The sequence below is a fragment of the Ambystoma mexicanum genome, chromosome 5p, assembly GCF_040938575.1.
Source record: "Ambystoma mexicanum isolate Mex_15411 chromosome 5p, UKY_AmexF1_1, whole genome shotgun sequence".
Classification (NCBI taxonomy): domain Eukaryota; kingdom Metazoa; phylum Chordata; class Amphibia; order Caudata; family Ambystomatidae; genus Ambystoma; species Ambystoma mexicanum.
The window spans coordinates 992980184-993004433 of NC_090930.1; the positions used below are offsets into that span (position 1 = coordinate 992980184).

General features: G+C 43.6%; 1 long non-coding RNA gene across 1 annotated transcript in view; it reads right to left on the reverse strand.

The window, feature by feature from the left end:
- Positions 1-20620, reverse strand: part of LOC138481737 (uncharacterized) — a 46626-nt gene extending 26006 nt beyond the window's left edge. The window contains exon 1 of the long non-coding RNA XR_011274370.1: positions 20502-20620. This is a non-coding gene — a long non-coding RNA (uncharacterized lncRNA). The remainder of the gene's footprint in view (positions 1-20501) is intronic.
- Positions 20621-24250: the final 3630 nt, after the last annotated feature.

The window sequence follows — 24250 nt, forward strand, 5'->3', positions numbered from 1 at the left end:
TCCTGGAACATTCAAGGGAGTGTAATCACACCACTATCTTCATCTGAGGCTTAATTAATAGGTCTTGTTCTCTTCTTCGAAATCACGTGTCAATTTCGAGCTTCTATTTTCTGCTATTTGATTTAATTAAGCTGGGTGCACTTGCTTCTTTTTCGCCTCTAGAGACTTCCTCACTCTATCTCATATGAACTTTGTACACTTTTAATTGACCAAAAGTCGGCTCTTGCAAATATGTTCTTCTTCAATCTATGTGGAATGTCCCACATTCAGAGCTTATCCATGTAATTCCCTTTGTGCTCTGTGCTTATTCCTTAAAATAGCATCTTTATTCTGAACCAACCTTGACTGTTCGTCAGTTCTGCACTCAGAGCTATTCTCCCATGTCTCCTGATTCTACAGCCTTAGTCTGCCTCTGAGGTAGCTTGGTTAAATCAGACACGAGTCGGCATCCATTTTCCTATCATGGCCATCCTAGCCACGTTATATATACCTTTGTAGCAAGCCTCTACATGTTTCCTTTCTACTGTGCGTTACTACGCATTTACACTTATTGATCAATAAGTAACTTCATCTTCTTTGTAGTCATGATTACTTTAGCTTTTAGGTACATGTTTCTCTTAGTGCTTCGGTTACATTGTTACTCTTAAGTATTTTCATATTGTTTCAACATAGGTTCATATATCTTCTTCATGACATCACTTCACGGTCGTCAAGTTTCATTTAACGCTCCATAGTGGCCAATGTTGCGTGCTGGCATTCTTCTATGCAGAATCCTTCCACTGGCTCAAACTGAGGGTACATTCTATACGGCTGTCTGAGTGCATAGCATACACTTGATGCGGTATAGGAACAACACAGGGGGCCCCATTTACTGCTTTTCTCCGGCGATTCCAATATGCTGCGGCGAGGGGCCGGAGCTGGTTAGAAAGCGTCTACCTGCTCCTCTACATTCCCCCCTCTGGTCAAATCTTCGACCAAATTCTCTTCTTCAATTGTCTTCATCTTTTCTTCGTACTGTTTTTCATTCTCCTTTTTCATCTCTTCATATGATCGTTTCTTTGGGATCTAAATCTTTGTCAACCACGTCAGGTCACCTGCAATCTTTATATGTTCATCCAGACTCCAGGTCATATGACAGCACTCTTCACATGGTGAACAGACTACCCAATGTCCTACAAATTTCTTATGATCCTTGGGATAGTAGAACTTTGTTCCTGGAGGTGCAAGGGAACTCTATATTCTCACAGGTACTTTCCTCACTTTGCACTTCTCCATTTGCAGCATTTATGTCAATCATTATGTTCATTCCAACAGCTTTCTTGGCTGTCTTCTGGCATTGTCCCAATATGACCCTTATGAGACAGAATTCCAGCAATACCAACACTAGTATTGCTCCAAGTACTTTAAAAGCATTTGCCAGCCAGGTTGGAATCCATTATAAGAACAATGAGAACCAATCATCTGCCACCGTCTCATCAACCTCATACTCCATTTTCGTATGCAGGGTCATCAGCATAGTTATTGCCTTTGTCAGGGTTCCATTCCCTCCGTTATGAGATGGTATGAACGTACAGAAAGAAGGCCCGATCCTGGTGCACACGCCTCCTTTCATTGCTGTAATCATATCTAGAACATACTGTTCTAGAGGGTCATCAGCCTGATGGCTCTTAATTCTTCTCTGATTGCATTGAATCCTTTTATTGTTGCATTGATCATCTGCAGCAGCTCCCATCTTGTGTTCTGCAGCCATTTGGCATTCACTGCAGTCTGGAGTCCTGGAAAAATTTGCCATCATTACTGCTGTCTTGCTGAACAGTCTATGTTCATCTGGAATATTATCGCAGACCACCATTGATTTTGCTGAGAAATAATTGCTTCTTTTCTGCCGATGGATGTTGGACGACCTCTTCTTCCTCAGGTGCTCATCCATTTTTGGAAATTTATCAATATGGAGGTCACTTTGGGGGATCACCAATGCTGCAACATGTATCATTACCATGGAACATATTCCCCCACAATTGTTAGGCAACTGCATGTAGGCTCTGGATCCACAGGACCAATATTGGTCCATAAATACTGCTTTCTCCAAGCAGGACCAGGACATAATTCCTGAAGCATGTTGTTGCATTCCTTAATGGTATTATAGATACAGGTCCTGCTTCATTGTCAACCCATGTGAGTAAGGTTTTGGCCCACAACCCTGGGCATTTGTCACTCACTATCTGCACTATGCTTGCTGATTCTTTCTTCAATAGATATGCAGGGCAGGCCAATAGTCCTTCTTCCCATCTGGTACTGGTGACAACACGTACATATACCGCTAGCTGGGCTCTCTCTCCACATCTTGGCTCACCTGGTTTTTCAGTAATTTCTGAATAATTCAGCTTCTTCATCTGGACAACCTTTATTTGTTCTGCAATCTGTGATGGATACATTCACTTCTTGCTTGTCCATCCTAGTCCATTTTCCATCCTTCTTGTTTTCACATAGGTGTCTTCATATGTGAATGCCATTTTTGATCGCCATCGTAACATTGCCCATTTTCCTTTGAATTGTCCTCTGGTTGTGCAATAAATGTTCTTGCCGCATTCATGGCATACAGTATTAGGGAACAAACATAACAGCTTTCCTCTGATGTTCTTTCGCCCACCTCTTTCATGTGCTAGTACTATACGTTATTTTTTTAAATGAATCAAATTATCAAGATATGTATTTATATCTTCTTGTTCTGTCTCAACATCCCTTTTATATCTAAACAGGTGACTACATATATGATGAAGAAAACAGTCTGTAACTCTGTTGGGAACAATAATAAATGTTTCATTAACATCATTCATCCCTGTATTGCCTTATGTAACATGTTTAAATGCCATAATGATAAGGAAGAAAACACAAATCATAATACAGAATGATGTTACGATTAATATCCATGAAAACCTATTGACTTTCTTGAGGGCAATGCACTTCTTATATTTTGTAACCTCTCCATTTCTCATTTTCTCTTTAATGGGTAACTACTATTGTCTTTTATAAATCACCTTTTATATGAAAACCTTTAATATAATTGCTACTATCAATCTGTATTTTATTTTTTATTTTATTTATTTATGTATTTGTAACGCGCCGAAGCTCGCAAGCATCAGAACTTAAGTGTTCTTGGTTTTTTTTAAAAACACAACAATACTTGTATATCTTCTTATTAGAGATGGATAAGACTAATATGTAGGAAAAAGCAGCATACAGAAATGTGTGTATCGATATTAGGATAGGGTACAAAGGAAATAAAAGTTGCTTCTTTTATTCATGCTCCAGATTTTCTTTTCATTGTCTCTTTTATCTTATCTAAAAAAGTTCCAGGATAAGTAAAAGTCTATTTTCTCTTCATAAAATTTTGAGAAACGCTGGTCCTTAGTCTATGGTCCTTGTGTGCACTTCGTTTTCCTTTTTCTCATTTCTAGCCATTGAATGAGTCAGCATGCACGGAACTTCTTCTCTTGCTTCACTGTGGGCAGTTGCAGGAGGGTTCAACTTTATACGGTTTAATTTCATGCAAGTGCAGCTGGGCTCTTCTCCCTTTCAGTTTTGCTGCAGTGGGACTAACTTCCAGCATCTAATACAGCCCTTCAAAATGGGTCGTGTTCCAGGTGCACCCAAATTTACATACTAGCACCTGATCTCCTGGATACGGAATAGGAGGTTTCAGCAACTCCTCTGTTTCAATAGATTGATTGTCCTTGTCTCTTCTTTTTGGCCCCTCCCTTCTGGTTTTGTTTTATTGAGACATGAAAGAAATACTTGCAGCCATTGTTGTTAGGTAATCATGCACCTCGTCACCTAATGCCTTTGCTACACTATGGGCATCATTTCTTACTCTAGTTCGAAGAGCAAGAGGAGTTCTCATACTGCGTCCGGTCACCAACTCATGAGGGGTTAGGTGGTGATCTGAGCCGGGCTTATTTCTTAATGCATACAATGCCAGGGGTAGGCAATGTAGCCATCCCTTCTTCAGAGTCATCTTCATCTTGGCTATTCTCTCTTTTAATATTGTGGTTAATCTCTCATACACACTGTTGGCCTGTGGGTGATAAGTGGAAGAAAACGTATATGCCTTATACCTGACAAACGAACTACTTGCGCAAACAGTTCATTCACAAAATGTGGTCCATTGTCAGACCGCAGGAACTCGCACACACCTCAACACAGAAACACCTTGCATGCAAGGAATTTGGCGGCACACGTGCCATCAGGGTGCGTGCTTGAACCTGCCTCAATCTATCTAGAAAACTGACATACTACGCCCAACATATATCTAGCCATTGCATGTCTGTAGCATATCCACATAATCTATATGGAGATGCTGAAAGGGGCCATTGGGTCTAGGAATTGCTCCTCTCATGGTTCGCAAAGTGTGTCCTGCAGTACATTTCTGACACAATGCAATTTACAATGAACTTTGCCACATGCTCTAGCAGATTTGGGGAAACCCACTCTTCTGCAAGGACTCTCTTGAGTCGTGTGTGCTGGGTAGTGAAGCTGCTCCAGCTACTCTTAATAATGCTAGCGGCATAACTGGCTTTCCAGTGCTATCCTGTCTCCAAATTGCCTCAGTGGGGGATAAAGAACACCCTTGCTTTTTCCATAAAATCCTGCTCGTCCTTGTATTTCAATTAACTGGAAAATAGACAGCATGTTAACGCCCTCCTTTACCAATATGCATCGTCCAGTGTCATAGTTGCAAGTGATGGGAATGAGGATTTGGGTATCGTCTGTGTAATTTGTGTAGAAGATACGCATGGAGTCTAGGTGGTCGAAAAGAGGCTTAGTAAAAATATTGTAAAGCGTGAGAGGGACGGAGGACCCTTGGGGGACACCGCAAGTGACTAAGCCAGGTCTGCTAATGCTGATGGTGAGTAGACTCTCATTTTTCTGTTGAAAAGGAATGATTTGATCCAGGTTATCGCCTTGGGTGAGAAGTGAGCTGCTGAGGCCAGCTGAAGGCACAATGTTTTGTGGCCCAACAGGTCGAAGGGTGCAGAGAAGTCCAGAAGGAGGGGGATGGAAAGTTTTCCATTGTCAATGCAGTCGTCAATTTGTATCTTTAAATGAAGGAGAGCTGATTCCGTTCCATGGTCTGGACGGGAAACCAGATAGATGCAGGCCAAGGAGATTGTTGGATTCTAAATGTTTTTTGATCTGCACGTAGGCTACTCTATACAGAATGTTCAAGATTAAAGGGACTGTTGTGATAGGTCGATAGTTTGTTGGGATGGTAGTGTCAAGGGTTGGTTTTACTAGAATAGGGAAGACCTATGCCTCTTTGAGGTTAGTGGGGACCGTACTAGTGGCGAAAGAGGAATTTACAATGGCCATGATAAACGGGGATAAACAGGGGTAACTAGGGGACGCATTCTTTGATGACTGAGGTCGGACATGTGTCACCTTGGCATCTGGATGGTTTAAGACAGCTAATGAGTTTCTTAACTTTCAAATCAGGGACCTGAGCGAAGTCAAACAGTTGGGCAATGCAGTTTTGAGGTGCTCGTGTGGCGGCTTGGGGCATATCCGATAGCATACGTTTATCTAGATTTTAATTTGGAGTGTTGCTAATTTGTCCAAGAGCTCATTTTGGATGCTAGAGCACCAAGTATAGTCCTTAAGACAGTTCATCGGTGGGGCAGTTGGTGTCTCCAGTTCACGCAATATAGCGAAAAGTTCTCTAGAGCTTGATTGGGTATTATCAATTCTAACATTGTAGCAATCTTTTTTTTGCTTTGTAAATGGCTAGTTTGTATGATTTGGATAAGGAAGTGAATAAGACTTTGTTGCAGTGTGATGGATCCTTTCTCCAGGAAGTTTCTTCTGCTCGCTTCGTGGAGCGCATGATTTTCAAGTTTGCCGTAAACCAGGTGTTTAAATGAGCTAAATGTTTGGGCTTGCACTCACATAGTGCAGCAATTTTGTCAATGGCTTGGATGAAGGTGTGTTTGTAAAGGTTGACCGAGTCTGTTGGGTCATGGGAAAGGAGTTTAGGAGTGATAAGAGACTCCAATAGAAGGAAGATAGGGGCATGGGTAATGTTTCAAGTCTTCCTAGTTAGAGCGGCTGGGTGGATTAGGGGTGCTTGTATCCAGGGATTTCGGGATGGCAAAAGAGATAATGTTATGGGCTGACCTAGGGCATGGAAGATTGGTTAATATCTTGATATTGTTGATATTGCTGTTACGCTGCGCAAGCCAAGTGTCTGACCTTTGGCGTGTGTGGGTTCGCAGATCCAGTGATTGAAACCCAAGGTGCTTGGGGACATTGCAAGGGACGGAGAATGGGAGTCCACCGGGTCATTGAGACCAAGGTCGAAATCACCAAGGATAGCAGTTCTACGTAAAGGTTTGGTTTCTGAACACAGCAGGGATACTATGTCTTCCCCAAAAGATAGAGCAGGCCCCAGCGGCCTGTATATAAGGTGTAGGACCAGTGTGGCTGTGTGGGAGAGGGTTCATTTGATGGATAGTAGTTCCCCCGATTGGATGAATAGGTTGCTTATTTTATGAATGGCTAGTGTTTCCTTCGCAATAAATGCTAACCCGCCCCCTTTGGAGGTAAGTCTGTCTTTTCTGTAGATAGTATAACTTTCAGGGATTTCCAATAATAGTGCTGGCCCCGCCACCTGGTATAGCCAAGTTGCTGTGATAGCCAAAATATACATGTGGTTAGTTAAGATGAGGTCATGGATATCGAGTGCGTGTGCAGGTAGTGATATAGCTTTAATTAATGCTCCTTTAAGTTCTACTTGGGGGAAGATGTGTCAGTCGTGCCGTTAGTGATTATGGTTGTGGGGGAATGCTGGCTAGTGTTTGCTGGCTTAGTCAGGGACGGTATTGAGCTCTTGATGCTCAAACATGCTGCTAGGTTGTTGAGTCATGGGTTGACAATGGTGCACTAGTCTGGGAAGCTTTGTTTATGCTTGCACAGGGTAGGGTAGCCCTTAAAACATTGGTAGCAGCAGGAGGCAATACATTGGCATGAGGCACGTCAACTTTAACCAGATTAGCAGAGAGCAGGGTAGCCCCTAAACCATTGGTTGTAGCAAAAGGCAGTGCATTGGCATGAGGCACGTCAACTTTAACCAGATTAGCAGAGAGCAGGGTAGCCCCTAAACCATTGGTTGTAGCAAAAGGCAGTGCATTGGCATGAGGCGCGTCAACTTCAACCAGATTAGCAGAAGGCAGGGTAGCCCCAAAAACATTGGTAGCAGCAAAAGGCAAAACATTGGCATGAGGCACATCAACTGTAGCCAGGTTAGCAGAAGGCAGGGTAGCCCCTAAAACATTAGTGACAGCAGGAGGCAATATACTGGCATGAGGCATCAGCGATAAGTGAGCTTGCCAGAGACCAGGTCGGCCCTGAGGCATTGGTCCCGTGAGTGCTAGGTAACAAGTTATCATCAATGTCAGCATGGTGGATGGTATTGCTATTCAAAGTGAGGGGATAAGATGTGGTCAGTGGTGACTGTCTGGAGAGGCTTGAAGACTTTGAGTACCCAGCGGCCAGGAGTCTAATCGTTCATTTCTGGTGAGCGTTGGCATAGGTAGTACGTGTGAACGGTTGTGCTTAGAGAAGCACGTAAGCAGGCACACATGTTTCTGGCATTTGTGGGGCAGGGTTTCCTACTTCCAGTCGTGTGTGGTGGTCTTGGTGCAAAGACACAGGGACGGTGCAGCGCACTGAGAGCGCCCTAAGAAGGAAGCTGGACGGTGGGATAAGGGAAGAGTCAGGGAGAGAGCCTGACAAGGTGAGTCTTAAACATAGTTGATACATTGAATTTACCACCGACGATCGGATGTGTCACTGCGGAGGAAGAGACTCGCTTGGTGCTGGAGGAGAGATATATGAGGAAGTGCTGGATGCACGGTTGTGGTGGATCGTGCTGTTTGAGGCAGGGGGACATACAATCAACATATAATGTTGATTCTGGTGTTCTCTCTTTAGGGTCTTCTAAATCTGACAATTTTACCCCTTTGTCTATGTTCAATTCTTTTGAGAATCCATATTCGCCCTCTATTCACGCTCTCTCGTTTTCGTCTCTTTTTTCATCTAACATTATTATGCCCCAACTCGTATGACTGTTAGCCTTTTCTGCATCATCAAGATCTAATCTACTTAAGGACAGCGTTCTATGATGGTCTGTTGTGACGTCATCCAATCTTCCTCCTCTTTCCTTCGATATGGACCGTTCTATATTCTCTTGGGTTCTATATCCTTCTTTATCCCTTGTTTGCCAATATAAATTCCCAAGTCTTTGCACTATGTCTTCTGTGTTCTGCCCATCAGCTCTCGCTGATCTCAGCATTCCTTGCAGCTCCCTACGGGGCTGTTGTGACCCTCTCTCTTCCTCAAATTGTTCTCTTTCATCAATCGGCACTGTGCTCCAATGGCATAAATATGCTATTTTGTCATGTTTTAATCTCCTACTCCTGTTCATTTTGTCTCCTCTTCTCCTCATCTTCCTCAATTCCCTTCTTTGCAACCTATGTACTTTCATTCTTTGGACTTCTATCTCCTCTCGTTTCTTCTCTTCTAACCTCTCCTTTTCTTTTCTTGCCTCATACTTTCTCCATTCATCCCTTCGCTTGCACTGTCTGTCCCTATCTTCTTTGTATGCTCTTTCCTCTTCCTTGTCTTTATTTTCCCATTCTTCTTTTTCCTCTCTTTCTCAAACCCCATCAATGCCCTTACCGTCTAACTTAAGTAATACATGTCCTCCCATCGATTCATTCTGTACTAACGCTATTCCCTTAGCCTTGTCCTTTATTTCCTTCTGCTTCCGTTTCTTCTGCTATCTCTGTGTGTCTTGTCTTTCCTTTATCATCACACTGTTTTCTTTCATTGCGTGTTAAAATATATTTCCGTTCTCTGTTTTTGCTCTCTTCTGTATTGTCCTCACTGCTATAAGCAGGGGGCTAATATGCTGGATTAATGTCCCCCGCTGCTGCTTTCAATTCCTTTAAAGGATAACAGCCCTTCTCTTCTGTATCTACACTCTGGCTTTCTGGAGGGGAAAGAGGAGCTGAGGGTGTTACATCCCCCCCTTTATGCTGATCTTTATCAGCTGGATCTTCTTTTTTACTCCGATTCATTTTCCATAACTCTAAAACAGCCAGCCATTTCTGTAATTGATTCCCTTTATAAGTGGCATGCAAATATGTCGTCATATGCCACAATATTGCTTTTGATAGCGAAGCCTCCTCAGGCTACGGCACAAGTGTCTTAATGGTCGTGCCTCCAACCCATTCCGAATAATATTTCCTTATTTTAGCTGTATATCTTGGCATTGTCTAACACAGCTGTAATAGAGGAGTGTCCCCCATAATTGAATGCCGTTACTTACCCAATGTTTTATCCAGTTCTTTATTTGATCAAATATGCCACGTTGGTCAATTTGATAAGGCACCATTAATTGCTGCTTATTTATCCGAAGTCAGGATTTTTTAAAATCACTTTTATGTAACTCTGTTCCTTTTGTTTACAGTTTCTATCCATTTCTGTTATCGCGTTCTATTAATGATGTTTTAACAGTCTCTCCTTTGTTTATTTATTTCCTTTGATTTTTTCCTTTGATGTCAATCTCTTGGTCAAAAAATCTACCAATCACCTTACTTGTTTTGCTATTGTTTTATATCTATGAATCTAAACACAACAAATACTTTTATATTGGCATTTTATAACCCCATGCACATGCACTTTTATAAATTTTCCGTGTACGCCTTCCTTTACTATCTTTAGTAAATGTATCTCGTCTCCTGTTATACTTCACTTTCAAGTTTCATATGCACTCTTCTCATTAGCTTAGCCTCTAGAATCCTTAACACCCCTTTTTGGAGTCTTTTTTAGTGCATACTCTTCCTCTCCTCTTGGAACTGGGAATCGAGGTATCTACTTCTTATCTTTACAATCCCCCAAAAAAGAATCCTGTTACTTTTTATACATATTATTTACAACATAGCCCCTCCCTTTTTTCCACTATCAAGGTTCTACTTACGGCTGTGAAGTCCTCGGACATCAGCTCTCCCTCAATCGACCAATTTGCCTTTTGTCCACGGGGCACTTGCGGGGACCGGACAGGAATTTCGTCAAAGGGGAACCTGTCGACCGTCTATTCTAACATGTGTTTTCTGTGCTGCACTCTCCGTAGGATGCTCCGCGATTGTCTAGCTAATGGCGGGAGCTGTCGATTGTCCAGAAGTCTGGATCGGGGCTTCAGTCGATTAGACCGCACCCATCCGCATAGCTACCAAAATGTGCTCTAGCACCTTGAAGCGTCTCTAGTGCTGGATAGAATTACAAACAAAGATCACAGACCAAATAAATAGTCAGACTCAAAGAACATGGCAAAACACTACTTTATTCTCAGTTCATAAAGTAGGGAGACCTGACAAATATCAGACTGATGCATGCACACTAACAACTAACCTTGATTATGCAAAGGTTTTATACCCCAATGTGCGTCATCTATGATGTCATGCTACATGGCAAAATACAAAACCTATCGAGGGGAGGGTTTTGTTAAGGGAACATATCTACTTATAGAACATATAAGGATTAGTGCATCATTGGCTACCCCTTATCTGTATGGCTCACCTTGAACTACCTCTAAAATACGTATTGTACTGATTATAATGGACAAACTGTCAGTGGATTGGTCTATGAAACATTGTCTGTTAGGTTGTCCCTCAAACCCACTGATTTGTTGGCATTCCCACCCAATCTTGGACTTTCGACTCATTAGCAGCATGTCAGTGAAACGAAACGTAGGTGTTTGATTCCCGTCAGACTACTTACTCCCCGTTTTCTCAACTAGTGCATCATCTCTCATCGGTAGGCCGTTAGACAACGTCTTGCTTTTGTAGTTGACCTTGTTGACTGCTCAGTGTCCTGGTACATTCAAGGGAGTGTAAGGACACCACTATCTTAGTCTGAGGTGTAATGAATAGCCCTTGTTCTCTTCTTCAAACTCACTTGTTAGCAGGCCACGAATTTGTCCATTTTGACCTATATTTTCTGCTGTTTGATTTAATTATGCTGGGTGCACTTGCTCCTTTTGGCCTATTGAGACTTGCTCACTCTATCTCATATGAACTTTGTCCACTTTTAATTGTTCCACGTTCAGAACTTATCCATGTAACTCTGTTTGTGCTCTGCGCTTATTCCTTAAAATAACATCCATATTCTGGGCCAACCTTGACTCATCGTCGGTTCTGCACATGGAGCTGTTCTCCCACGACTCCTAATTCTATAGCCTTAGTCTGTCTCTAAGGTAGCTTGGTTAATTCAGACATGAGTCGGCATCCATTTTCCTATCATGGCTGTCCTAGCCACATTATATATACCTTTGTATCAAGCCTCTGTATGTTTCTTTTCTACCTTGCATTACTGCGTATTTATAGTTATTGATCAATAAGTAACTTCATCTTCTTTGTAGTCATGTTTACTTTTGCTTTTAGGCACATGTTTCTCTTAGTGCTTCAGTTACGTTGTTACTCTTAAGTATTTTCATATTGTTTCAAAATAGGTTCATATATCTTCTTTATGAAATCCCTTCACGGTCGTCAAGTTTCACTTAACGCTCCGTAGTGGCCATTGGTGCGTGCTGGAATTCTTCTATGCAGAATCCTTCCACTGGTTCCTTGTGAGAGTACATTCTATGTGGCCCAGGCTGGCACTGGTGGCGGGGTCCACCAGGCCTGCCTGTGCGGATCACTGCTGCCAGTGCCAGCCACAGTAATGGTGCCGGGTGCCTTTCTGTGCTCCGTGCTGCCCATTGCTGCCCGGAGGGCTGGCACAGTGCAGCTCATCGGAGCGTCCTCCATGCATTTAGTTGCAAAGAATGAAGAGAAAAATGGGCGCACGAGCTGCAGCACACATCATCAATGTGTGCTGTGCAGCGACTGCGCTGCAGGCGTCCCTTCCAAGGCAACTGTCCTGGAAATTATATCATCCGGCGTCCGTTTGGTGTTAGGTGCATGATGTGCTTTAGTTTCGATTCACTAGGCTCAGAATGTAGCAAATCACCTGCCCATAAAACAAGTGGCCTGGACCTGTAATTTATATGGTGCATGTGCATGCACTCATTTTTTTCAGCCAGCAGAGCAGAGTCGGTCAGAGCCAGTCAGTCAGAGCCACCCACCACCACAGCAACAATGCCTTTCCTGGCTGCTGCTTGGCCTGCTCGGTTTGCCACACTGCCCTGACAGACTCTGCTGGGCTGCCCTACGGTAGTGTGCTTGCCGGTCTCCCTGTGCCCTCCATCAGAGAGTAACTTCCACTGGTTACTTGTGAGGGTATATTCTATGTGGCCCAGGCTGGCACTGGTGACGGGGTCCGCCAGGCCTGCCTGTGCGGATCACTGCTGCCAGTGCCAGCCACAGTAATGGTGCTGGGTGCCTTTCTGTCCTTCGTGCCGCCCATTGCTGCCCGGAGGGCTGGCACAGTGCAGCTCATCGGAGCGTCCTCCATGCGTTTAGTTGCAAAGAATGAAGAGAAAAATGGGCACACGGGCTGCAGCACACATCATCAATGTGTGCTGTGCAGCGACCGCGCTGCAGGCGGCCCTTCCAAGGCAACTGGCCTGGGAATTATATCATCCAGGCATCCGTTTGGTGGTAGGTGCATGATGTGCTTTAGTTTCGATTCACTAAGCTCAGAATGTAGCAAATCACCTGCCCATAAAACAAGTGGCATGGACCTGTAATTTATATGGTGCGTGTGCATGCACTAATTTATTTCAGCCAGCAGAGCAGAGTCGGTCAGAGCCAGTCAGTCAGAGCCAGCCACCCACCACCACCACCACAGCAACAATGCCTTTCCTGGCTGCTGCTTGGCCTGCTCGGTTTGCCACACTGCCCTGACAGACTCTGCTGGCCTGCCCTACGGTAGTGTGCTTGCTGGTCTGCCCGTGCCCTCCATCAGAGTGTAACTTGTTATGTGTGAGCACACAGAGCAGTTGAATCCGTGAAGAGTATGAGTGGTGAGTGCTGTAACCCTGAGTAGTGTGTACTCTCCCCCAGCTGTCTGGTCTCATTGAGCACGAGAACTGTACTTTGGGGCTTTTCTTTATAGACTCTAATCGACCTCTGCCCAGGTTTGTGCCCTTTAAATAGATTAAATGTGTTGTGGCTTCGCCCCAGTTTCCAGTAGTTGTCCTATGCCTGGCTGAGTACAAATGCACCCCCACTCTTTTCATGTCATGAGAAAAACGACCACATTAATAGCTACATAACATAATTACACTGACTGATGCCATGCAATTTGCACCCGTTTCGTGCATTTTGAGAGTAGAGTAAAATGTGTGTGGTCATTTGCCTGGTGAAAATTCCATTTGATCAGCTCAATTTTTACTGCATCGAGTGTAGATATATACTTATTTGCATATCTACTGAAGAGCTAAAGAGTACAATTCATTTGATTCCAGTTTCACCTTAGGACTAGTTAGTGGTATTATGTTGGTTAGTTGTTTCTGGTAGTTTGCTAATTTAAGCAGTAGAATGCCCCAACTTGTCTTTACATTGTACACTAACTGTATTCCAATAATGTCAAAGTCCTGAGTCCTCACTATCTGTACCTCTCTAGTACACACACAAAAGCTCATTTTGTATTAAACAAGTGGACCTGTGCAGCACAATCGTGTGACATCCTCCTGCAGTGGGGACCAATCAATACAATCCAAAAGCAGATTGAGCACTAGTAAGAGCAGTGTGGCAAATCAAAAGAAGGACACAGACTCTAAGAGGTCATTTTTGCCATGCGTTTATTGAAGACTAAAAAGAAGGCTTATCTTTCGCTATCACAATGTGGTGTACCCTGCCTACTTTTAGGGCTGGGTGATATATTGAGTTTTGGAGATATATAGATATATTTTCAAAATCGATATAGGATGAGACAATATAGTTAACATTGAGATATATACATATATATATACATTATTATATATGCTACCATTTTTATTTACATTTTGATATTTACACAGCTGTGCGTATTTTCAAGCAGGAAGAGAATCCCTGTATTTGCACTTTATTTTGATCAATGTCTTATAAATAAAGGTGTTTCTTGACCTCTCACGTGTGATTGACTGCTTACAACTGAGCATTTAACCCACATAAATATTGAAATATATATCGTAAATCACCATTCAGCTCACAAATATTGAGATATGACTTTTGGGCCATATCACCCAGTCCTACCTACGTTACTAACTAAGGTGCTCATCAGTCGTTAATAAATGTCAAAAAGAATAAGTCTGCTGTCCAAAATGAACCTAACTGACCCTACCACTATTTTAATCAACTAAAGTCAGGAGAATGACTCCCTTCTCCTGGTACTTGCGATTTTGCACTTATGTTCTCTTCTTTCCAGAGAGCCGATCAATATACAATCCTTAAATAGGCTCTTGTTATTCTTTGTATAAGTTCCTTCAACTCCCTTGATCTTTTTCTCCTCTTTGTTAGGGTTCTTGCTTGCTCTTGTCTGAATCCTTCCCTTTTTATCATAGGATTCTGAGTGTACTTGTATCATGTCTTTTTTCTGGGGTTTTTGTTGTCCACATGCTTTTGGGTACTCTTTTCCCAAAATGGTCTTTCTTGTATAAGGTTTATATTGTGGACCTCTCTGGTCTTTAGCTCCCAAGTGCCTCTCTTTATTGTGTTCCACTCTCTGTCTCTTGGATATTGGGTGTTCTTCCCCTTTTCCCAAGGTATCAACACTCCAATGCTATTCCTTTCACTGTTGGTGCTCTCTGTATGTCTCGTTACCACATCAACATAGTTTATGTTTATGTTTATGTTTATTAATTTCTATTGCGCACCTGGTACCCAAAATCTTATGGGCGCATACAGACAAAGAAACAAACAATACAAACAATTTTAAGTACAAAAACAAAAAAAAGAGCAGCGGGGAAGTGTCAACAATACAGTACAGAGCAATCAGCAGAAAAACCCAACGTCGGAAGACCAGCAGAAACTAAAGTGAATGATCATATAATCAAATTACAACAAGTGGATCCCTTAGGCAAATATTTGCACAGACTTAGGAAGGCGGGTAGGGAACTGGACCCACACCCCACCAGGACGCAGTCTTTATTGTCATGTGTATTCCAGTCTCTCAGATCCATCCTACGGAGGATTTTAAGATCTGATATCCTGACCACCCCTGGTCCCGTTCTTTGTCTAAGCCAGGCTAGGACTTTAAGTCGTAGGGCTTCTTTGGGTTCATGCCCATTAACCTTGCTGATATTAGTGATGATCAAATTTCTTGGGTCTGAAACAAAGTCCTGAGTTATCGTATCTTCAATCCTAGGCATCCGGCATTTTCTAATGCGCAGGTTCTGAGAAGAGCCCAGCTTTAGGGGGGCATTCCTTTGATTATAAACTTCTTGTCACAATTTCTGTGCCACTTCTGTAGTGGCAACTGCTGGTTCCAAGGAAGGAGTGACAATGAAGGACTTTGAATTTGGGCTACTTTTGTTTATTAAAATACTAAGTGGTAACTGAGCCGCCTTGCTATCGTAGTCCGATTGTGAGGCCTTGTCTAGTAGCTCTTTTTGAGGATTAAATTGGCAGGCCTTATCCAGGTTGCAGGTCCCAGTTCCGGCATGTAGACAAAAAGATTTGTTGGTTTGTGACGCCATGTTCTTACTCAAGGATCTTGGATCCACCGCAAGTTTACTAAGGGAGTTCACTAAAAGTCCCAGATCAAAGGGGCTTGTACAAAGCAGCAGCTCTTTGGCGATGCTGGCCATGAAATCCGGCCATTGATCGAGAATAGATTGGTCAAAGGAGGGCGGAAGGAATCCAGGCTCCTCTTGATGGCGCTCAGTCAAGGACTTCGAATGCTCCATATTATTTCCTGTAGGGTTCTCCAACCCCTTGTGTACAGGGGGGACAGCAGGATACACCGGACAATTATTAGGCAATACACCAGCAGGATGAGAGGCCCACTCAACAAGTGCGCGGTCCCTCTCTCCAGGGAGAACTACGCCTGTATGAGGGACTGCCCACCTCCTCTTATTTTGACTTGATTCCTCCCTCTTTCACTATAGCGCCTAGAAGAGGAATATAGCGCTCCGTGCCTTTCCCCGGGGCCCTGAATATCATACCATCATATCCTTCTCACCGGCCGCCTGTCGTCGAACTCGATCCTAGACCTGGACACCCTGGGCACCATTTCCCGGTACTGTCGGCTGGCGTGCTGGCGTGCTGGCGGCTCTTCACACGGCTCTTCAGGCACCTGACCGCACCCGACTGCAGCCGCAGCCACGTCTCCCTCCTCAGGGAAGCTGTGAAGGAGCTGCGTGAAGTTGCAGCCGCCGCAAACGCCTAATCACGTTGATTAGAGAAGGAGACCTGGAAATCAGCAGTGCACGTCAAGCCGCACGGCAGTGCCGTCGCTTCCGACGTCTGAGGACTGGTTAGTTCAGGGATGGTGAGGGGTCTCTTGGTGCGTCTTTGATGATTTGTGGAGGGCAGTTCAACATTATCAACTTGTTTTCCACACCTTCATTATTTGTACTGGGACACGTTTTGTTACTTCTTTTGTAAATCCCTTTTAGCTTCCCGGTATTCCCATTCTCCCTGTTACCGATAGTATTGTAGGGGAACATCTCCAGTACCCGTAGGTACTTGGGATCTTGTCCTTTCTTCAGTTTGCTTCTAGGTTCAGTTTGTGTGATGTCCACTTCATGCGCATTTCTGTCCCCTGTTTGGCTTTTCGATACCGCTGCGAGTAATCGGTTCATTCGGTGCTTCCTCTCTGAGGTGGTGTCAGCGTCGTTGAGAAGGACGTCTGCCCACCACGATTGCTTTGCGCTCACGCCACCACAAGCTCTACGGTCCAGCCATCTCAGATCCCTGCTTCTCTGATATGCCAGGCTTCCTGCGCGTCTTGCTTCTTCTCAAAGCAGTTCTGAACTTTGTGGGCTTCACCGTCACGTCAGCTCCGCCTCCTTCAGGTGTTCTCCATACAGGGGGCCTGCCCTGTCTGTCTCAGCCATCCTCTCTTTCTCCGCCTCCCCTTGGCGTCTCATCTCTCTTCAACATACTCAGCACGGTCCATTGGAGATTGTGATTTAAAGTGACAGCTTCTCATTCCCTTTAATAACGGTATATGTTTACTTTATCTTTGTCCCAGTCATTTAACTTATAATGATTTGGTGTATTAGATAGTTCTATATAGGCCATCACATGGAGGGCCTCAGGGAGTTCCTCATGGGCACAGGAGTACTTGTCCCCAAAGTGGGAGTCTCTCCTGCTGAGGTGCCACTTGCCTCGACCCCTAGGGAGGGTGCTGCGGAGCGGGCTCACCTGCCTAGCCTCACAGGGGGTGGGGGAGTTGTGCTTCCTCAGGGAGAAGAGATGAATTCCCTCGATTCGTCACAGCAGATAAAGGGATTGTTTAGCATATTTCGCGATTTTTTAAATTTGTTTAAGTTTTGTCATATTGCCAGACACTAAATACGTTATTTACATTTTAGTTACAGAATTAATGAAGACTGGCTAAAAATTATGTTAATACTTGTTTTTAAAAAAAACACATCACGATAGACATGCAGCATTGTGCATATAGTATGTTCCATACACATGACTATGATTATCAAATCCCCTTATCGTCTCTTTCAGAGAGATTAAAACTAAGGTCTTTTGAAGATAATTTTATAGAACTCTTTTGAAGATAACTTTATAGAATATACAGGTACCTAAATGAATGTAACTTAAGTTTAGGTGGAGGGATGTGTTATTTTATAGAACACTTTGAAGATAACTTTATAGAATATACAGGTACCTAAATGAATGTAACTTAGTTTTAGGTGGAGGGATGTGTTGGTAAAACCTTCAAAAATATGGCAAGAAAAGTGATAGTCTGAAAACTCAGATATACATATGTTCTTATTTATTTTGTTTTAATTGTTTTTATTTCGGTTATATGGTTAATCAAATAACCTTTACAAAAACAATCAAGACAAGTAATCCAATAAACAGGTATTTCCATACAAATGTGTTCAATGAAACATAATACATCACTTCTATATACATACTAAAACATATATCTCTTTTCCAAATTCATAACAAATAAAATAGCATTCTTGGAAATTCATAAAAGCTATTAATAAAAACAAATGATTTGAGCCGCACATTATACACTGTCTTCTAGTTGTGAACTATGTATGAAGCCAAACACTGTTAAAACCATTGAGGTAGGGCGACCTGCTAAATATATATTCCAAAATTCCTCAGCCTTACCATGTGTGTTAGAATCAATATGCTTAAAAAATATATATCAATCTCTCCTCTTGTAATGTATTGCAGACAACTAACAGGTGTATGATGGTTGCCAAGGATTCTACTTGGCCACAAAAGCTACTGTATGCAGCCTCTACAGGAGCTCTACTATATTTAACCAAAATTTGCTTTGTTAAAAACAAATTCCATTTTCATTTTTAAAAGGATCTTCTTATAGATCTGTTGGGATAAAGAGACAGATATGGAGCCAACATCCCAAGCTTTTTATGCTCTATACTCATATGTTTTGACAAGGTGTATTTTCCTTTTTTTAGCCTGGTGATGCTTCTGAAGAAGGCCATGAGACTGAAATGCGTTAAGCATACAATTATATTCACGTGACTGTGTTGAGATTGAACACATTAAAAATGTTCTGTTCAAATGTTTGTTTTATGACCATTAGGGAACACATGTTATTTAATGTGTAACTGATAGCATGGAACTAACTTAATTTTGAGATGTGTTTTGAAAAATAATTAAATTATACATTTTACAAAACTTAAATCTGTAGAATTGAGCCTTGGAAGTCTTTCCTAAGACAGGAGAACCCAGAACAATACATTTTGTTTAAACACCAGGCCAGGGCGTGTTACCCTCTGCTTCTCATATACTCAAAGAATTCTTAGATATTCTCTTGAATATTGCTGATTAAAAGGGTTCACCTAGTATTGCTTTTTATTCTCCCTCTTGATAGGCTTTATGGTTTTCAGTAAGCCATGCAATTGATAATCTGTATTTGTATTTTGGAGGCTCCTCGTCAACTAAGGTCAGGGAGCCCCAGGAGTTTTAGAAAAGAAAAATCCATTTGTGTGCATTTCGTACAAGAACATGTCATCAAACCTGGCTCCATTCACCAACAACCTACCGTCCATGTGACAGAAAATGTCTGTCAGCCTGAACTGTAAAACCACAGCTGTGATTAGCTCCCTTACATGGCAATCAAAGCGGGTCTTCACATGTTTTGTAATCTTCATCAGCAGAGCACTGCCCCCTAGCAGCAAAAATGTGTCACCTCGAGTCCAACAGCTGTCTAATGGAATACAATGATGTCACTGCCCAACCAGGAAGGGAATTCCTTGTAGCCCTCTACTCTGCAGCAACACAAGGCACACAGGCTACTATGAATCGAAATGTGAGTGGGGGTAGAGTTGAATGCCTGGGCCGTGCTGGATGAAGCAAGGACATTGAAAGATGTTTCTGCCAGAGCATCACCCTAGCATGAAAGCAATAGGTTTACTAATTGCAGCTTTTAATTGACACACCTTTACCATTTCCATGCTCCTCTTTTTATTGAATCTGTAGAAATGGCACATATAGGTTTGCTGATCACAGTCTCAGATGTTATGACCAACAAGGAATGTATCAGCAATGCCACAGCAACAGCACAATTACATCTTTTAGAAATGGGACAAGAACTAATACTGGACATTTAATGTTCTCAGAAACGACTCAACATTTCAATCTAAATAAAGAGTTTGCAGTAAAATCAGAATCAATATAAACCATTTTTTTAAACCACATATAAAGAATGTAAAAAAGGCCAGTTAGACTCTCCCCTCTATAAATAACCTTTACATAGTGTAAACAGTGGGGGCACTGTTGCATGTGAAGCAAAACAGGGTTTACTTTATTCCAACAACGTTGGTGCAAATTACCAAGACAAAGGCTGACCAGAAACTGAAGGTACTCCCATCGAATGGTAACACACAAGCAACAAAATGAACTAAGGTAAGGTTAATGTGAAAACATTACTCTAAAATAACAACATTAGGACATACAAAATATCAGCACAAAAAGATCTGCCTTCAGAGAAATAATATAACTTTAATAAAGAAAAGATTTTTGACACTATGGGAGCTAATAGACAGAACAATATGATCAAATCAAACCACAGCAGGGCAAAAACATTAGGGAAAATTGATAGCATCCATAGCAAACACAAAGTTTACATTTATTCAACTAAAAAGCAAATATTAAAAATCTAGTACAAATGACAAAATGAAAAATAAAGCCACAAAGGAACTCTCAACTGAGGCACAACTGATAAGGCCACTAAGCCAGCAATACCGGAGACCACGGAGGTGATCTTGCAGTTCAACTCAAGACTCACACAAATTAAATCCATTAGCAAATAGTTTTACCCCACAAGCCGAGCCTCTAGTTAACACAAGTTGCTACCTTTCTGTACAGCGAGTGTCAGAAATGGGCTGCCAATCTGTTGTAAATGTACTGCAAGGTAGCCTTATAACTGGCCCAACGTCATCAGTCTTCGCCCAGTAGCTCAGGTATCCACAGAAGAAATCCATCTGTGAAGAAAAAAAAACTTTGTAATGAAAAAGTACTCTAAGACAAACCTCACAACTAAAGCCATGGCACCTTCTTCTGAATTTGAAAACTGAAATGAGGAATTCCGAAATATATGACATTTCAGAGATCTCTTTGAAAGAAGTTGTGGTTGCTCCGAATCCACATAAAATCAGCACTTACCCTGACTGTGTTACTTCAGACTAAACCTCTGGATGAACTAACCATGGCTTACACCATAAGACCACTACTTACTGTACTGCATGATGGGTGCAGTGCAAATATAAGATAGCATAGCATGTCTGACAAACATCTGCTGATGGAGCATTATTAGTGGAAGGGGGCCATTGACGAAGGATATACATTATACTCACCAGGAACCCCAAGCGGACATTTGATGATTCTAAGTAACTTGAATTACAGAAGATTTCATAATTCAAAAAGGTTCCCTTTTCATTACCATGCAGCTAGACAGGTGAGGGGCTGCTACAGAGGAGGTCTTGGAATATGAAGGGGCCGAGAGTGTATGGAAGATTCAAAGTTACCTGTTGATCGCCCACCTCTTTTGACTGTTTGAGTATTACCATCTGCACAGGAAAACATTATACTTGCTATGTACATTATTCCTCAATAATAATATAGTGCCGACCGTAACTGGTTTGAGCATCCAAGGTCTGTAGAGTCAAACCGAGAGGAATAGGCCATCAGACGTTTTAAAGTCCACAAGAAAAAATAGGTTCCTCTGATTTTTGGGCAAACTCATGGAGAAGCTGGTCATGCCTCAACTGACTCTCCACACCGAAATGGCTGGCTGACTTCCTTCCTCTCAAACAGACCTTTCCAAATGCAAATGGGTCCTTTTCTCTCCTCCACCTCAACGTCTACCTGTGGCATCCCTCAGGGCTCTATCCTATCATCATGGCTCTTCATCATCTACCTGGCCCACCTGATCTCCACTTTCTCCACTCATTTCCAGTGTTACGCAGATAACTCACAGTTCTCCTTCAAGCTGCCTTCTCCTCCCTCATCCTCCCTTATACCTGACTGCCTGACTGTTGTTCAGGCATGCTGCTCTGCCAATGATCTCTGCCGTAATGCCAGTAAGACAGAGATCCTTCTCATCGGGACGCCTGCCCCTTGTTTCCCCCCTCTCTCTCTCCAGTTTCCTTCGGTCCTCTCCCCTCACCCACTCGTGAGGCAAAAAACCTTGTGGTCATGCCTGACTTCTCTATCTCTTTCTCTCCTCACTTCATGGACCTTGCCAAGAAGTCCAATTTCTAGTTGCATCTCCTCAGGGGCATTCTACCTTTCCTCACCTTCCCCCAGAAGCTCAACGTCTCAAGAGCTCTGGCTCTTTCTCGGCTAGGCTACTGCAACAGCCTCTTCCTGAACCTGCATCTTTCCTCCCTTAGCCCCCTTCAACTAATCCAGAATAGGACTGCGAGACTTATGCTTGGCCTCAAGTCCAGGAACTGCATCTCTTCAGCCCTAAAATCTCTCCAATGGCTCCCAGTGAATGCAAGGATCAAATTCAAGACCCTTTGCATTTATCGACAAGGCTGTCTGGGGCCTGGGAACTCTTTACATCCAGCTTTCCCTCCCTAAATACCTCCAGGCCAGAGTCCTTCGGTCTTCTGGCTCCAACTCTCTGCAGATCAAACGATTCGCCAAACAGAGAGTGGGAGGTAGATCCCTCTCCTCTGCTGGCTGCTCCCTCTGCAACGCCCCCATCCCCTCAGACTTGGGTCGGAGCATCTTAAGTTACGGAAACTTCTCAAAACTTTCCTTTCCTCCTCTTCTTTCCCTCACCCCGCCCCCGTGCCAACTCCCCATCTGCTGCTGCGACTGGGGCCTGGTCCCTTCAGAGTCATACAGGGGCCAGACCATCCCCTACACTCCCTGCAGCCTACTTTCTCAGCACTTGCCCTCAGGCCCCCTTTCCCAGACTAGCCCAACTTGGCCCTCCCTGTCCACTGCACTCATTCTCCCCTTCCCCCCCTCTCCCCTGGCACTTGCCGCCTTGGCCCTCCCAGCACTTGCCAGCCCCCCACCCTTTGAGGCACCCCACTCCCGCACTTCTCCCTCACCCCCTCCCCCTTGCACTTAACACCTTTTCATGCACTTGCACGGTAGGATTGTCACAAGGCCAATATAACCGTTTTTTGTTTGTTTTATTTTTTGATACCCATGTCCCCCTACCCCCATCTTGTCTTGAGGCGCCTGAAAACACCTGTTTGTAGGCGCCATACAAATGTTCAATAAAAAATCTGGAGATGAATGGCCAAAGGGTGGGTTTTCCTAAGTCCATTAAAGATACTCAGTTGATAGAAAACTGGTGGCTCAACATGGAAGCAAAAGCAATACCAACAATAACGCTTCGAGTTACAGTCACATCCAAACCCGATTGCTGCAAAAAGAGAAACTCGTTAACCTTTTTGAGGGAAACTGATTGTAGAGATATTGCGAGAGCGCATGCTCTCGCGAGATCTCGTCGCGTACCAAAGCTCCGCCCCCGCGCGCTCCGCGCGCACTACGGGACGAGCGGAGGACGCGACAAGGCGCGTCCTGCTGAGCCCTCCTCACACGGGGCCCGCTCCTGATAAATCTTGGACACAGACAAGAGGTAGTTGCCTCCCAGCCTCTATAGGCCCGTTGGCCTCTGTTATTGAAGCACACATGTTGTGTGCATCCTGCATAAAACCTGTGATAGAATAAATACAGCGGTTACAAGCTCGGAGACTCCTGTCTTCATTTCAAGCATTTTACAACATAAGTTGGCGACGAGGATCACCACCAGAACTCACCGAAGAGCATGCAAGGAGCAACGCCACCGCCACCCTTTCTCCAAACTCCAGGTAGGCCTGCAATCCCTTGGCCACAATGGCAGCCCCTATTCACGACATATGTGGAGGCACTAGGTGGGGCAGGGTTCTCAGCGGCGAGGCGCAGGGCCATGTTACTAAATGCCCTGGGAGTGGAAGGTCAAAGAATATTCGAGAGTCTCACCCCGATACCGGTGGCTGACAAAGATGACGATGTTTTCAAGGAGGCAGTCAGGAGAATCATAAAAAGGTTTGCCAGTAAAGAGAACACAGTGCTCCACAGGATACGGTTTTACATGCGAAGGCAAGAAATGTCTGAACCAGTAGACGATTACGTCACCAAGCTGAGGGAATTAGCAGCGCTGTGTAATTTTGGCAACAATGCGGAGAGCCTCATATGTGACATGTTGGTCGTCCACACTAACAGTCGGAAGGTCCAAGATAAATTTATCGTGGAAAAGGAACTGCAGTTGGAGAAAGCGATCGAGATCGCCAGAGCAGTCGAGGAAACGGCGGGAAGACGAAAGGAGCTTACTGGGGCCCAGAGTTCTGCTGAAATACAAGCTGTGAGTTTCCATGCAAGAAGAGAAAGGCCGGCAACCGACACGAGAGAAGGGAGAGGGAACAGGAAAGAACCCCTAAAGTGTCACAGGTGCACCAGCACGAAACACCTAGCGTTTGACAGGGAGTGCCCAGCCAGAGACAAGGAGTGCTCCATTTATAAACGCATTGGCCATTTCTCCAGTGTGTGTCGGTGGAGGAACAAGAAAGTCTCCAGCCTTAATGCAGATCGCAATACAG